General features: G+C 35.6%; 1 protein-coding gene across 1 annotated transcript in view; it reads right to left on the bottom strand.

Moving 5' to 3' along the window:
• Positions 1-16831, bottom strand: part of LOC138122256 (angiopoietin-4) — a 79899-nt gene that overhangs the window by 55553 nt on the left and 7515 nt on the right. The gene's annotated exons all lie outside the window — the stretch shown is intronic.

Genomic DNA, 16831 nt, shown 5'->3' with positions numbered 1-16831 from the left:
TTTTATTGTCGGAGCGATAATAGAATAAAAATTTCGTTTTTAATTTGCTCGTTGTTATGAAATTGTCTCGAGGAAATCTGTTTCATTTCAATGGAGTTACATAATTCGGTGTGTGTATCACGACTTTTTTCGGTAATAGGCAATTTAATAGATCCACAAACGGAACACATCTCGGGCGTGGCTCCACACTTTTTAATTATGGTCTGCAGCAGAGCAAATCGTCCAGAAACTGGAATTTTTTCAAGTACAAATTGCTGAAATTATCTCAGATAGCCGAGCAATTATCTTCACCATTTCCTGTTTTATGTTTTACAACGGACCAGATGTAAGAGTTTTTTGCCTCAGCTCCCGCTAAGGCGACGTTTACTTTGTTACTTAATAGAGCAACCTGCGAAAAATCGAAATCCACCGCCGCACAATAAAATTTTACCAAAAATCTTCTGCACTTTCTCTCAAATTTTCCCCAAGTTGACACAACCTTTTAACTTCAAATTTCCGACGAGACAATTTATCTTCATTACCACATTCGGCCAATTACCGCACTTATGACATTGATCTCAGTCTCCAATTTCTAATCCTTGCCTCCTTAATTATCACCTGGTCTGGTAGGCGAAGATTTTCTTCTCGATCCGTGGACCCGTGAAAGCAAAACTCCGTGATTATTGCGTTATCTAACGTCTCGCCCTGAGCCTGTTGCTTAACACACGTTTAACACCTAATTCCGATAATTTGCATTTAGAAAAACTGCATTGTGCTAAAACTAGAAAGGTAATTAGTCGCAAGCATAATTTCCGCCAGAGTTCTCTAAAAGTCTCGCGTCCTGTGATATAATTAAACTTTATTAATTTGCATTTTTTGCATAAACCGACTTTCCAAAAAGCGAGTGAAAGAACATTTGATAATTGTTGTTGGGTGATTATGGTGATATATGCGAGACTAGGAAGTCGTCATGGATCGGGAAACAAAATGAGTAGAAAGGGCCGAGGGCATTTTGCTCTCAAATTTGGGCATCTGCAGACAAATCCACTAAACTAGTCGACCGTGCAGATCTGGTGCATTTTCCCCGTTCTGCATGCGTCAGTCGTCCTCGAAAATTCTGAGAATGATTTGTGGCGATTTGGGCCTGTCGATGAAAAATCGCCGAGAGAAGAGAAAGCGGTGGCTCATTAGCTTTTGAAAAATTCTTATCCGATATGTGAAATTATACCTAGCAGTGGTGCGATTGTAATGGTTAAGTAATGATTTTTTCACTTCTCGGATTGTCTTCTGACGACATTAATGATTGCCCCGGGGAAGCATTGGCAATGCTCCAGACAAGAGAATTATTCAAAGTGGCACGATTGAAAGATGCAATTATGGATTTAGTTAAGGAAGAATCATTGAAACGTTCATAAATGGTCCTTTGGGAGGTAACAGTGAAGGCGAAATGAATTTGGTAAAGGAGGAAGCTAAAAACGATTAAATAATACAGAGAGGTTATTAGAAAAAAACTTGAAGCAAATTAGAGCGTTAATAAAAAAATAATGAATGGCTGAACAACACGACATGGTCATAAAAATGCTTTCGCTGATTAAATTCCGTCGGTTTTTGTGTTTTCTGAAAATTTAAATAAAATATAGAGATGGACGAAAATAATATTACTGAACAATATAGCGAACAAAACCAAAATGTTGGCCAAGATTTTCCAATTTTTGAAGTTCCGGAAGTAACAACTCAGTTACCTCCTTGAGAATGACGATTTTCGATTTACTTTAAAAAGCAAAAAGATTCAGAGAGATTCATGGAAGACACGAGGAGGTCCGAAGGAGATAACAAAAGTTTGGATGGGAGTTGGGAGGAGAGACGGGATGGGAAATACAGAGAGATCTGCTAAAGATTCAGATCTGGAAAAGATAAGGGAAAATCTTGACCATGATCCAGAATACAGGGATATCATGGGAATATACAGAGAGAGAGAAGCGGGGGAGATACAGGAAGATGCAGAGAGATTCGTGTAAGATATAGGGAGATGCGAAGGAGATATCGGGGCACCTACGAATGATACTAAAGGATCCGGGATGAAAGATCCATGGAAAATACAGAGAGATCAGGGGGGAATACTTTAAAACCTGGAAAGGAGATGCAGGTAGATTCCGGGTGGAAGATACACAAATGCTTACGAAAGATAGTAGAGGAGATTAAGGAAGATACATACAGGGAGATCTGGAGGAGATATAGGAAGATCCGGTATACAGGAAGATAATGGGGACACGCAGAAAGAGCGAGGAGGTAAAGATATATGAAGATTTAGGATGGGGATACAGGTGGGTACAGATCTAAATTAAAAAAATTTGACTAAATTTAAAAAAAAATTGACCTAGAATAATTACGACAGCTGGACCTCGGGACTCGTAAAATTTCGGAAGTTTGCGTAACCGCCTCTCGATCGAGATTAAATCTTCGCGACAGAAAAATTAATATAACGTGTATAGATTTATATAATTGCCGATTTTTTCGCAACAACTTTCTTCCCGAAGGAAATTTATCATTCGGTTAATTAATTTGCAACAAACTTTTTACAGCTTCATACATTATTCAACTTAGTACAACAAACAGTTTTTGAAAAGTTCCTCGTTACAACACGTCCGTTTTCAGGACGAACCGGCGACTTAATTAGCCGAAGGAGAAAAAAAGTGTCAGGTCGGCACCACGACAGGTGTTCAAGACACAACAAATCCATGATAAATCGTCGATCTTCGTGAATATCAATATGTAATTCGCATTTGCATAAATTAAGCCGTGTTCCGGAAACACCACAGAAAAGGTGTGCGATCGTGATTTTTCCGGAGCAAAATCGCATGTGCAATTCTGTTGGAAATTCTTCACGGAACAATGGTAAAGGCAGTCTCGGAGCGAAACACTCCTGAAGTCCATTGTGCTGGATAAAAATGGCGTTCAGGAAGAGAAACCTGCACTCTCAGTTGAAGTTTAAGTGTCAAACACCCGCCCAGAATGTTTTGGAGGGAGTCGAATCGATTTTGATCGATGGTCGAATTTTCGAGATTTTTTCGACTCAGGTAAACTGGTGAGGAAACTGAATTTTCAATTAGTACATCACATTTGAACGAGTAAAAAGCTTTCACTTCGTCCGAAATCGTAATTCCATGTAAACCGTTTAATTGCTCGTCATACTTTTCGATCGAATGATAACTTATCGACTCTCCTAATATTTAGAAGACTTCTTCTGTACGCTGAGAATTAATCACCCAATAAATAAGATCGATTCAAAGCGACACACCGTAATAGACCAATAAAATTACTAATCGTCCTTCGGGAACAATTCCACCGATCGAATTTTCGATCGCTTTCGGCCATGCGAGTAAATCATTCTCCTGGCCGTGGTTATTTATGGGCGTGAATTTTTTTCTCGGCGAGATGTCATCATTTTCGTGTTTGGGAACGAGCCGCGCTGTTATTTTAACGTGTGTGTGCGGATAAGAAATCATGATTAGACCTAGAGGGGACTAGGTGCGGTTTTAAAGAGATGTTTCGATCTGGACCTGTCGATGGTTTCACTTAATTTTTTACTAATGATGTTACATCAGGGTGGTCTACAATTCAATTAGAGGTCGTTAGTCTGGCGAGGTTTCCAAAAAAAAAATAGATACAAAAAATAAAAGACCGACTGGTTTTAGCTTGTCCAAATTGGATCTGATTGAGATTTCCAAAGCCAGATACCTAGACAGGTACAATGGTAAATCGCCTGAAAACTACTTGGTGGAACTAGAATTTTGTGTTCCATTAAAAAAAAAACGGTTTGTTGGCCTTGTATGTTACGATTCAGAATAAAAATAAAGGAAATATAAATCAAATAAAAAATACTATACATGTTTAAAAGAAGAACTTTGAAAGTGTCACCAATTACTCGTAAATCATTTTCAAAACACAGACTAATACCTGTCGTAACAGTCTTCAGTTTTGTTATTTCAAGAGTTTTAAATACAAAAAGGAAACTCAGATATATGCAGCACTCGGACGATTCCACCACTCGCCTATGGCTCGTGTTGGAATTTTCATCCTCTTGAATAATAGCCATCATTATACGCTCGTTGAAGAATGTACTATTGATAGAACTAACTTGGAATATAAAAATTGACATTAACAAATCATATTACATTTTTCCTAATGTCTAAGGAATCATATTGACTATACACATGTTGCAATTTTGCTCAAAATTTAGAAAAAGTAAAGTTATTTTTTCATTCGAACAAAAAGAATTTTGTTCGTCATAAACTTAATGTGAAAAACTTTCTCTGTAATATATTATTAACAAAAATTCACTCAGTACATTATTGACAAGAAAGAATCTATTAATAGATGAACCAAGTCAAAGGAAGAAATTTGTAATTCAAGGGACCACATTTTTTTTACGGTTTTTCTAAGAAAAACAAAATTTTCAATAAAACAAACATATTATGTCTTTTCATTTGCGAAATAGATTTAATTTATATCTTCACGAATCACCATAGGATAGATTTTATAAAAAATAGTATCCATTAAATTTGCAATTTTAATTTTCAACGAGCAAATAGTAAAATATAAAAATATACAGTGAAATCCAATCCTGCAGTCGTTTTGAAATTGAAGCCATCAAATCTAAACGAGGAGATTCAGTTTCGAGTTTATTTTCCAGGAAAATTTCGTAAACCGCACCGATTCTGAATGCGAAACAAGCACTTTACGTCGACAGACATCCATAAAAAATCCAAAGTGATATTTCTACAACGACTTCTATCCTTCATCGATTTTATTAATAAGATTTTGCAACCAGTCCGTGAAATTTCTGTGATTTTTTAACAACTAACCGAAAAGGAAAAGTCCACCGAAATCGTTTCTTACGTTAATGTCCTCGTTCTCGCGGTTTTGTTAAAATATCACAACAATCTGGTTCGATTCATCGACATAATATTTTTTCTAAATTCGCATTTTCATTTCTTCTACATAGAGCACCATCAGCCGTAGATTGTTAATTGCCAATTTTTAATTCGCAAAAAATTCGATTTTGCACTTATCGGTTTGTTTTCGTTGTACCGTTCAATTAAAATTCCGTCCTATAATCGATTTTGCATGAAACCGACAAATAAATTATTGTTATTATCATTTTTATCCTGTTATTAATTTCACAACCGACACTTGCGAGAGCGACTTTGCAGTCTAGATTCCGTCGGGTAATTATCCTGTAATGAATATCCTTAATGATAGTGGCTCGCTGATTTTACAACTCCGGCGTCGAGTCGTCCTTGCGGCCAGCCTCGTTTCGCCTCATTATCCTTACCGAAAAAAATCAGTTCCTGAGCTCCACCATCCTCAACAACGCAAACAGACGAGATCACGTTCTCGCGATCGATTTCTGCACGATCCGTTGGGCAACGAGACTTCCTTTCGATTTCGGAACTGGCTCCGATTTTTTCCCGCCGATTGCTTTCTACCGGACAATTTTTCTAATTGCGTCTTGGAATTATTGTTCTTATCAGATTTCATCTAGCTTGTTTACGACACTTTTACAATCTAGAAGAAATCGAGGAATACTCGCCGTCCCACGCTCGCCTCGCACGATCCTAATAAATTGGCGACGTTATTGGTTCCGTGTGTTTGTCAATTTTTGACGGATGAATGTGTCGAAGGATCGATTTGTATTCGGGAGGGTCGATGACAAAGTGACACTGATAGCGACACCGGAGTGGGCAGGACGACTCTCCGTTCATGATCATGTTCATGTTTGTTTGTTGTGGTTTCGCCTCAATCATGTTGGGTAAGTGCGATTTGTAACCGATGAAAGTCCGTTGGCGGACGGAAAACTGCAGGAATTCGCTAATAAGACCGCGGCTCGCAGGTGGTCGCACGTCTGAACACACTCGGATGTCAAAATTTCTTTTTTTTTTCTTTTTTACAAACACTCAGTGTTTGTAGTTTTATTAAAACAAAAATAAAAAATATAATTCGAAAAGCTAGGATGTAACATTTGTTTTCGCGCAGTTGCGACCTCGACTTCGCCTCGATCTGCAATCTCTGGGCTTAGCAGAAAAAGTCTCACTTCTACTCTTAATGATATAATCTACTATTTTGAATCTTTGTACATATTTGTATGTATGAATTGTTCAATCAATTTCCTGATTATGCAAATGTACAACAACGCCTAATTACATTGATTGATACAAACAAAATTTCAATTTGACTGGACCATTATGACTATTTAAAATTCCATACTTCACCTTTGGTCGATTAAAATTAGATGTCAAAAGAATAAATCAAAGTTGTGTGTCAAATTGAAACTCTTTTCTCCTCTTAATCGTAGCGTGCACTGTCGCAAAATGCATAATTATCTCGTGATTTCTTTGATTTATTCCCGCACAAGTCGCTCCAACCAGGTCACAATTTATCGTCGAATATTTGTAATTTTTGCGTTTTCATTTGTGGACGTCTGTTGTTCGTTAATTTTTATCGCACTTGCGAAACGCTAGCGCCATATGTGTGCCAATTTAAACTAACGAGACTATCAGCCATTTAATTGAAAGACAACACCTTTATGGACGAGCTCCTTTCACCACTCCCAAAGAAATCTAGAAACGATTATTTTTGGAGAAAATTTATTAAACCACAAAGCTGTCCAATTATCCATTCATATTTCGGTGCTGATATTGGCACCTCGACGATTTATCGTTGCCCAACACGTTACCAATTCTAACTAAATAACTAACATACGCAAATTACAAAACCGACAACCATAATATATATTTTTTGTCGACGCTGCCTCATCGTTAACATTATGTAAAGAGCGTTCCGAACCGATAAATATTCCATCGTGACAGGTTCTTCGCATTACCTCTTCGTTCTGTTCCAGGTGGAAGAATGATCAGAATCCGCTCTAGAGGACGCTCTAGAATCGGTAAGATTCGTACCGCGATTAATTTCTAATTAACATTAGCACCGCGAGCTATGCAACAGTTTGTCGTTTATCACTCGGTACAACTTTCGTTCTAAATGAGTAGGCAAGTACGTTCGGTGTGTAATTTTGTTGCGTAATCGAATTACACCGGTTGCTTTCGTACCGATGTGAAACGCATGTGTTGACAATAACACTAAGTCATTGTCTGGTGTATGGGTGCACTACCATTGAAGGGAAATGGGCAAAATGCGGCTGAAAGTAAGCGGATTGAATGGGCGAGGTGGTTGGTACCGTTTTTCAGTGACGCTTGATGGATGGCGACCACGGACTGTCAGTACTATCAAACGACTTGTCCGGTGCCTTTCAGTGTCGGCGAGTTACTATTTATTTGCCAATTTGCCATTTGCCCCCGATACAAACATTTACTTGTTCTTTCTTTTGCTTTTTTTTCATAAGAATTATTTTGCATCTACAAATTCCATTTCATATTCGACAGTTCATTCTAAATACACATTTCGTCCTAACATTTCATAAAAGCTATATGACACTTTAATAAATTAACCACTCGGCTTCGCCTCGTGCCTGAAACCTAGTTGTCGCGCTGTAAAATGCACCTACCCTACTCTAATGTAAATAACTACTTCCGTATTGAGTTTTGCAAAGAACAAAAACTGAAAATGCCAACTCAAATGATTTTTTTTTTATTCTTTCTTAGATAGTGGACTGATTTGTTCCCAAATCTGTAAAGATGTGCGTGAGGTAAGGCGGTGGCGCAACTCCTCATCCCCAGCAAGACCAATCGAACCAACGGACTCCCGAAAGTGACCATCGATCATCTGTCAATATCGATAATGGCCGGTTTCTAACGTACGCCATATATGACCATGGGAACACCTGTGTCGAATTACCCATCACGGGCCCAGATAAAAGAAACAAATCATATCGAATGAAATCGATAATGAGCAAAACTCGACCGATGGAAACAATCCAAGAGCGACCGTTGCGCAAGCTGCAATTTAAGGAAAAGCTCGCCATCCGCGTCTTGTAAGGCGAGGAGAGCCAGTTTTCCACGACACGGCGTACTTCTGAAGGCCGTATTGTATGCAAATGAGGCTGAGTGACCGCTGACAGGACCAAGATAACGGAGGAACGAACACGTTCTGGGCTACTTACTGAGTCACTTCTTCGGTTCCCACATGCTTCGCACGAGTGCCTTGGCGAATTTGGAGGTGATTTGTTGTCGAAGAGTTTTGGAAAAACGTGCGAGTACAGTCGATACTTTCAATTCCGGTTTTGCGCAATTTTCATAATTGTGGAGCCGTTTGTAGTTTCAGCGTTTTAATCGAGTGGTGATTGATGAAATCACGACAGGACAATGCGTACTGTTGCGACAAAAACACTACAAATATTTTCACAAGATGCGTTACAGAATTTATGAAATGGCGGAAAGCGTTTTTTGAGGCACGGATTTTACACTTACGTAATTGGGGAGATATTGCGAGTGACTTCGATGCCAGAGCAGACGCCTAAATTCCATCTTCTCACTGAAATATTTATTTACTCCCCTGCTTTTAAACTGGGTGGACCCCAAACGTTCATTCCTGTACCAACTTAATTTCTGTATTCATACAGGGTGTTTCAAAATTCGCGGAATTGCGAAATCAGAGCGTTGTAGGGGATCACTTCAGTAGTCCAAATATGGAAATTTAAAAAAAATCGAGACTCCCCCCACAAAGATACATTGGTCTAAAAGTGCACTCTTTGAAGTACGTTTTCTTCAAATACAGGCTCAAAAGTTCAGTGTTTATTGTTATTTATTTTATGGTGTAGATGATTGTGGAAAATAATAACGTAAAACAATTTTTTGAGGAATAGCTTTACTTTGGAGTAAACGTAGCTAGAATAGTATTTTGCCACTGTGGATATGAAGGCAGCTATGTATTGAACAAAATTAAAGTGCTTCTTCAGGAAAAGCGATTTTTTTTCTAAGTATTTTTCGAGCTCCACTGGGTCCTTCCCTACCACGCTCTGAATTCGAAATTCGCGAATTTTGAGACACCCTGTATATTCCACATTTAGAATTTTTTTTCAAAAAGTGATGATTATCCATAAGGCCATTTTTGAGACCAGTTTTAATAAGCGAAAATTAGTGTTTTAATCAAATTTTGTCTCATTAATAACGTTTTTAAACAGATATTAAGCAATTCTGTGGTGATTTCAACGCTAGATCAAGCGTCTAACTCGTACGCCATAGTGCGACTCCTCTAAACGCAAATTAATTTTTCACTCAGAAATATTTCCTTGATTATTTCCTTAGTCCTCAGACCTGTACTTCTGCGTAAAATTTTTATTTTTCCACCCCGTGACGAATTTCTCTTCACCTCCGACGTGGGCGTCCTCGTGGGCCTCGCACCAAAATGGTATCACAGTCGCCTCGGCCGCATTGTTCTCGAACAAAGAATTACCATTTAATTTGACACTTTCGTCGCGACTGTTTGCAGACGACTATATTTACGGTTGACACTTTCAATAATGCAAATATTTCACGGGTCTATAATCTCCTCTCAATTAATAATATTGGTTTCAATCCGTAACGAGCTTTTACCGCACCGACAGGTTGGGACCAGGGTTTACAGGTATGATTTTGCATGTCCTCTAAGTGTAATGCAAACGTAAACATTGTTTTATTATTTGTATTTTGTAACACAACTTACTAAAACCGAATTTTTTTTAATTTTATGGTATTAATCCTTTATACATTTACTCATTATTATCCAATTTATTATCCATATTTTGGAAATAATTACAGTTAGAAATGTTTTAATTTTAAAACGAGTTCGGTTAAAATGCACAAAACGTTACGACTGGCGCCACCTCGAGCAAAAGAAATGTATCGTAGCAGACACGAGGACGGAGGAATACAGTTCCCGTTAACATTAATGGTTTCGACTTTCGGTTCTTTCGAATTTATTTTCATCCTCCATCCTCAGATGAATCCATGTCACATTTTTCTATACGTTTTGTGTGGATTTTTTGAGCGTATTCAATTGGTAACTAAGATTTTTCAATATTTAATCTATGTAATACATCTTAAGGGGCCTATTCGGTGTGTGTAACAGTAAAACCCTCGGTAATAGTTATTTACCTAACTTAGGCGGGAAGAGAAATTTCCCACGTGAGCACTTTATTTGCTCGTATTAGTGCTAACGCGGGAAATTTTTCCCGCAAAAGTTAGGTAGGATAATGGACTCATTAAGTTACAAAGTACTTCTTTTCCTGATTTGCACGAAACTTACAATAACGTTCCTTTGGAAAGAAAATGATACATAATTGAAGGACCGATTTTTTGGTTATTATTTTTTAGTTATTTTAAGTAAGTACCTACTTTAATATTTTTCAAATGATAACGTATGCTCAATAAAAAAAAAGAATGATTTGTCACAGCTCGCTCAAGTAGTAATGATTTCACGTTTCTTTAACCGAAGGTCAAATTTGAAAAAAATAAGCCTGCAGCTAGTCCACTTTTTCGGATAGAAAAGTGGTTGCCTCCAAGAAATCTATTTTTACAAAGTTCAAAAGTATTTAGGCGACAGAAATTAATCACTTTTTTAACCAATAATATAGGTATTAAAATTTTCAAAATTGTTTACAGGGTGATTCATTTAAAATACTAAAAGTATCATTCAAGAATTTCAAAGGTCAAGCTATTTTCCTACTTTCTCCGACACCAACAAACTCCTTATTTCTAAAACAAATTACCAGTTTTCGAAATTTTTGGCTCACTGTACAAAAACTAGACTTTCAGTCTTAATCCTTTTCATTTATTTTAACACTTGTGTCCCTGTTCCAATTTTTTTCTAATTAGGTCAAACAAAAGAAGGCTGTACTGCTCGTTAGAGCCAATTTTGGGTAATTGTCTCCGGTACCTTAAATTTCATTACACCTGACGCAAGACTCCGAAGGCGTCACTTCTTTGTCTTGGCCAATCTTCGAGTGCCACTTGTTACAAGGCCTAGCGACCTTAGCGCAATTATTTTTAAAACGAAACGTAATACAAGTAGGCAATGGAAAGTTGTTAACTGTCCTCAGTGGTTTTATCAGCGAGTCTAGTTGACCGTGATTGGTGCTTTTTTCGCTCTTCATACAAGTGCGGTCCTGAAGCGGGCCGACCTTGGGTCCGGCTGAAATCCGAACCTGCACCAGGACCATATCCAATTCGATTTTATGCAATGGACTGGTTTAAAAATAAAATCCAGTTGTGTGGCGTTTCGTTGTTTACGTAAGCGTCTTCCTGTCTCGATTCGGTAATAATGGGAACGGTGCAGGATTGGTACTCCTCGCAGGATAGTACTTAAGTGGATGGGACGCCCGGAGGACTAATCCGACCTCGGATAATAAATAATATCGTAATCATTAATAACACAACAATAGAGGAACTGTTGGGCGGAGGAAAATAAATCTCGTAGAAAAGCACAGTCTAGAAGAGTGACCTTGACAGTTGAGAACTTGAACGTGAAGTATGGGTAATTGTTCTGTGGGCGCTACTGACTCTTTGGTACAAATTATGGCAAATTCGTGATGTTTACAAATCGTATCTGGGGATAATTGTTGTTGTTGACGGTGTTGCTGTTTGGAATTCTTCGGATCCGTTCGGGACGTGATGGCTCCACCTTGTTCCTTGAAGTTCAAGCGCTAGATAGCGATTATGCGATACAATTGGGTTTGTAGGTTTGTGTTATGTTGCACTGTTGGTGCAGCTCCAACAAGTTGAAGTGCATTTTTTGACCTTCGAGGACTCGCGAGTAAAATTTTCTCTGGAACTTCTTCTAGCACCGTAAACCGTCAAAATTTCCACTTTAAAATTCATAACGTGTAGACCATACTGTACTACTTTCATTTTATTAATTGTAATTAAGTAATTCAATTTTCTGTACTTACGACTAGCTTTATTTCAAGACATTAACCCAATTCCGATCATAAATGCCCGTTGGACAAAATTAATTAATTTGAAGCGATTACGATTTTTATTATTTTCCTCTTTAATTATTATTATTTATCGTTTAATAATAATAATAACCCAATTCCGATCATAAATGCGCATTGGACCAAATTAGTTAACTTCATGCGATTACAACTTTTATCATTTTCCTTTGTCATTCTTTATCATTGAAAATGTAATTAATTAATTTAATGCAACGATTATAGTTAAAATTATGATTATTTGAATCTTTGGTAAATACAAGTACATATTTCAATATACTAATTAATAATATAACTGTCTTATAAATTGGTATACAATTAATTGGTAAACAAAGTATAGGTACCTACTAATTAATTTAATTAAGTAATGGTAAATTTTGAAATAATGTATAATTTTAATAACTTCGTAATTAATTTTACATCCAACATCGAAATACACAATAAGTTATAACTACATATGTTAGCCATACAATGTTTTTTCAATTTTTTTTTAATTAATTAATTTCTGAAATGTAAACTTTGTAATTTTTCATAAAAAAAAAATAATTTAACCGAATTTTAATCTAATTCTGTACTAAAACTTTACTAATCTAAAAACTCAAATGTACCTTTTTAATATAATTATCATTTATTTAATTAGTTTAATTTTTTAATTAGTTTTGCTGGATATATGTAATTTAATTTTGAAATTTAAACCGCTTGTTGATGTTCACTTAAATAAAAATTTGGTTCTTTCTATACTAAAGCTTTACTAATTTCACAATTCAATTACTAATTACCTTTGTTATTAATTGTATCAGAAATTATTTAATTTTGAAATTACATATATAGGTACAGCTTGTCCAGCACACTTAAACAAAACTTTTCCCAAACAAAATCCTTCCTATTGACGATTTCTAACAGTGTTAACACACCATAAACACCTTCGCAGTTCTCTTATTATTATTGACACACCGTGTATATTTACGTTCTTAATATTTGCCGTGTAACACTTTCGATTTCTCTAAACGGTGAGGTCAACGGACAGTACCGTGAGCCTGTCGTTTTTCGAAACGCACGACGCTTATCTCGACCACTCTGTATATAATTATCGATCAAGCACACGCTCGAATTACACAACAACCGCAACGCCTCTCCATACGTACGAATTTCATGATGGATTTTTTAAAAAGAAATATCAATCCTTTCACTTTCGTATCTATAATATTGGCAATTATTGGTGTCATAATGGTGACTCGGACGTGTTATAATTCCGCAGTTTAACTAATTTGATGGCTATCGACGGATTAACTAAACCCGGTCCGCCGGTTCGACGATGGCTCGTGCTCATTATTCATTATCCTTTCACCGGCAATTGTAAACAGCAATTTGTGTTAATCGATGATTAGGTGCTTCTCTTGTGGTTAGATACAAGCTTTCAGGATCGGTTGACGAAATCAGAGGCCAATCGTGAAAAAGTTTTCAGAATCAAGGACTAATCGTGACGTGATTAAGGATGATCAGGATCGTTTGTTAAAGAGAGTGAGTCAGTCGGTATTGTTTTGCAAAATGAGAAATAGACCGAGCGAGACTTATTATTTCGCGATGATCACGATTCAGGATCGTTGCAAAAGGATGAAGATGGTGAAGGATGGAATTGGTTTTGCGAAATCGTAACGCCGGCAGCGATTAATTAATTTAAATAATTTTAAAGATCAAGTCGAGAGTGAAATTGAAAAATTAGAAAATTAGAATATCGACAAACCTTCAATTTCAAATCGCTTAGAGATTTATAATCAATTTGCCAAAATTGGAAATAATAGCATCGATTCTTACTTAGTTAGGTAATTGTGGCAAATTCGGAACTAGATTATGAAGGTGTGATTGAACAAGACAAGTTGTGTCAATTAGTAAATGAAATAATTAATTATCTCCAAATAAAATATCTAGAAATGTGATGGTAAATGTTAAAAACTTTAACATTGCTAAATTCCAATTAAGAATAAAATAATACTAATTACACCATTACTACCAATTCGTAGTTAGTCGATTGGAAATGATTCAACACCACGGTTACGAATTTGGATTATTATCATAGGTCTCAGCTTTATTTAAATTAATAAAATTAATTATTAATTCTGGAATTGATTAGTCAAATCCAAAGCGAATATTTAATGTAAATAAAGAATAAAAAACTTTGTTTGAAAATACATAAAGCAATTCAAAGTTGTCGACTTTTTATAAAATTGGAATAAATCAGAATGAATTAGTATTACTAATTCACACTTGTAAACTTAAATAGAATTAAATTTTAAAATACACTTTGTAGTACAACGATAGAACACTGTTTTCAGGCCATTATCACCACTCACTATTTATAATTTGGATTTATAATATGGAAACAAGTCTTATTAATTAATAGTTCCTGATGTAATTAATCAAATTCTCCAAGGCGAATTTGACTAGTTAATGTCAATTAAATCAGAAATTTAGATCGAGCAATACATATTACCAATCCTGCAATATAAGTTTAATAAATTTTAAATTACTACTCCATAACAGAATTACAATAGATTGGAATTAAGTATAATTATTTCAACTTGAGTGATAGCCAATGTAAACTAGGCAAAAATGAATAGGGAATTTTTCCTTTTTTGAATTTTTTATAAATACCGTTTAAAATTTGTAATGAAATGTGTTACAAATATATTAATATACACATTAAATTTAATGTTTCAAGTACTTGTAACATTTTAAATTTATCTTGGGTTTAAGAATACGTGGGAGGATTGGGGCAATTATTTTGCTTCCCAAGAAAAATTGTGGAATTCCCTATTCACTTTTGCCTAGTTTATAAGAAATTTCGACTTGATTAATTATGAAAAACTGTACTAAGTCATGTATTATTCCAATTAAAATAAAATCAATTAATAGTAATTATTACTATCTAGTAATATGTACTAATTAATATTTTATAACATGGTTTAGGAACTTTTAAGCACCACTTTCCAACATGTCTAAATTCACGAGATAAATAAATATCCATCGAAAGGGTTACTTATAAAAAATAATATATATTTTTTTTTTAATTTTAGTTCAAAATGCTCTTTACTTCAAGACTAGAAATTAGTATATTTTAATTATGTACTATCAAATCCTAAGAAGTTGTGCAACTTAGCTTTCAGGTGATTTATAAGTTATAACTTATGTAAATTAGAATAATTAATTTATCATTATTCCCAATGTAATTAATAAAATTAATCAAGGTGATTTTGATTAGTTAATGACAATTAATTCAGAAATTTTTATATAATAAAAAACAAAAAAACAGCGTTTTAAGAGAAAGACTACCACGAAAATTTTATTAATTTATAATAATCACAATAAATTGGTACCTATTAAGTATAATGTACAGTCTTAGTAGAATACAAAGAAATGTATATTAAATTGTAAAAAACTGTAATGTATCGTTTCTAATTAAAATAAAAATCAATTAGTAGTACATAATTCTAGTGTAATTACTTAATTAGTAAAATTAATTCCAGATTTAATCGCTAAAGTTCACGCCGAGGCAATGAAATATCCACGTGAAGAGTTATGAAAAATAAGTTTTTTTTTTTAAATTTCAATTCAATTTCACTTCAGAATTAGAAATTAGTGTTATTATCAATTGGCAGCGCGTTGAATTAAAAAAATTGGTGCAGTTTTTGGAATACGGTTAAGCAACGCAACTCTGCTTTCAGGCCATTATCACTACTCTGATATAATTTATGTAAATTATCGTTATTAATTATTAATTCCGGATCTGATTAGACAAATTCGAGCGACTTTGCCACGATTTTTTTCACCCGCAAACGCAGCATTTAAACACCGCTTACCAACAAACAATCGAAACCATATTGCGAAGTAGACACAATTAAAAAAAATGCCCGGACAAAAACAAAGTCGGATTTATGTAATTTGCAATTCAATAACCGATCATATCTCGGTGCCTATTCTAGCAAAATTCGAATCGAGAGCCGTTTTTATCTGCCTTCATAGAAAGTTGATCTCGGTCGTACCTAGCTGCAAATTCTTCAGATCGAAAGATACATTCATAAATATTTCTCAAAATGACCATTATATGTGGTTTTATGGATAACTAGTCGGTCCCGGCAATTATTTCGCCAGCTCGCCTTTCTAAACATGTATCGACCAGCAAAAAACCATTAATGTGACTCGTCTAATCGTTCCGTGCACGCGCTTAACCCAATTAATTACGATTATTGTCTCCTTCCACCCACAACGCTCACGACAAACAATTTTTTCCGCCGGACCGGAGATAAACTTTCTAAAAATCCCATTTTCGGGGGAAAAATAAGAATTAAAAAATTGCTCGTTTAACAAATCGCGTGACCAATGGGCAGCCATTATGCTCCTCGATCGCCATTAATACGGATGGCTATTCTTCTGCGGAAAAGTGGCAGGTGTGGCCTTGATCTTCGATTTTTTTGCCACCGAACAAATTTGCATTTTTAAGCGATAAACGCGAACGCTCTTTCCTAGAGAAATTGCTCTGCGCAAAAAATGCACGCGACCCGGCCTGGATGCCGTGCCAGGAACACGAACTATTCCCGCAGCCATCTCACAATCTACGCAACAAACTAAACTACTTGTACAAATTCGTATTGTTATTTTTTCTCTATGCATCCTTGCATCCTTTTCAGCGATATACTTCAATCTATCTTGAAAGGACTCATTATGTTATTTATTATTATTAGCGTTATTATTATTAATGGAGATGAGAAACACGGACATAGTTGAAGTTGAAAAATTTGTTTTGAACAAAATAAGAATGATTGGTGATGGCAGTCGTGAATTTGCATGCTTGCCAATTTATGCCTAAATAAAAAAAGTCCCATCGTCAAGGTTTATGGGCGATTGGTTGCCCATCAGTGTGGGAAACGA

The sequence above is a fragment of the Tenebrio molitor genome, chromosome 1 (genome assembly GCF_963966145.1).
Source record: "Tenebrio molitor chromosome 1, icTenMoli1.1, whole genome shotgun sequence".
Taxonomy (NCBI): Eukaryota; Metazoa; Arthropoda; class Insecta; order Coleoptera; family Tenebrionidae; genus Tenebrio; species Tenebrio molitor.
This window is presented reverse-complemented; position numbering and strand designations above follow the sequence as displayed.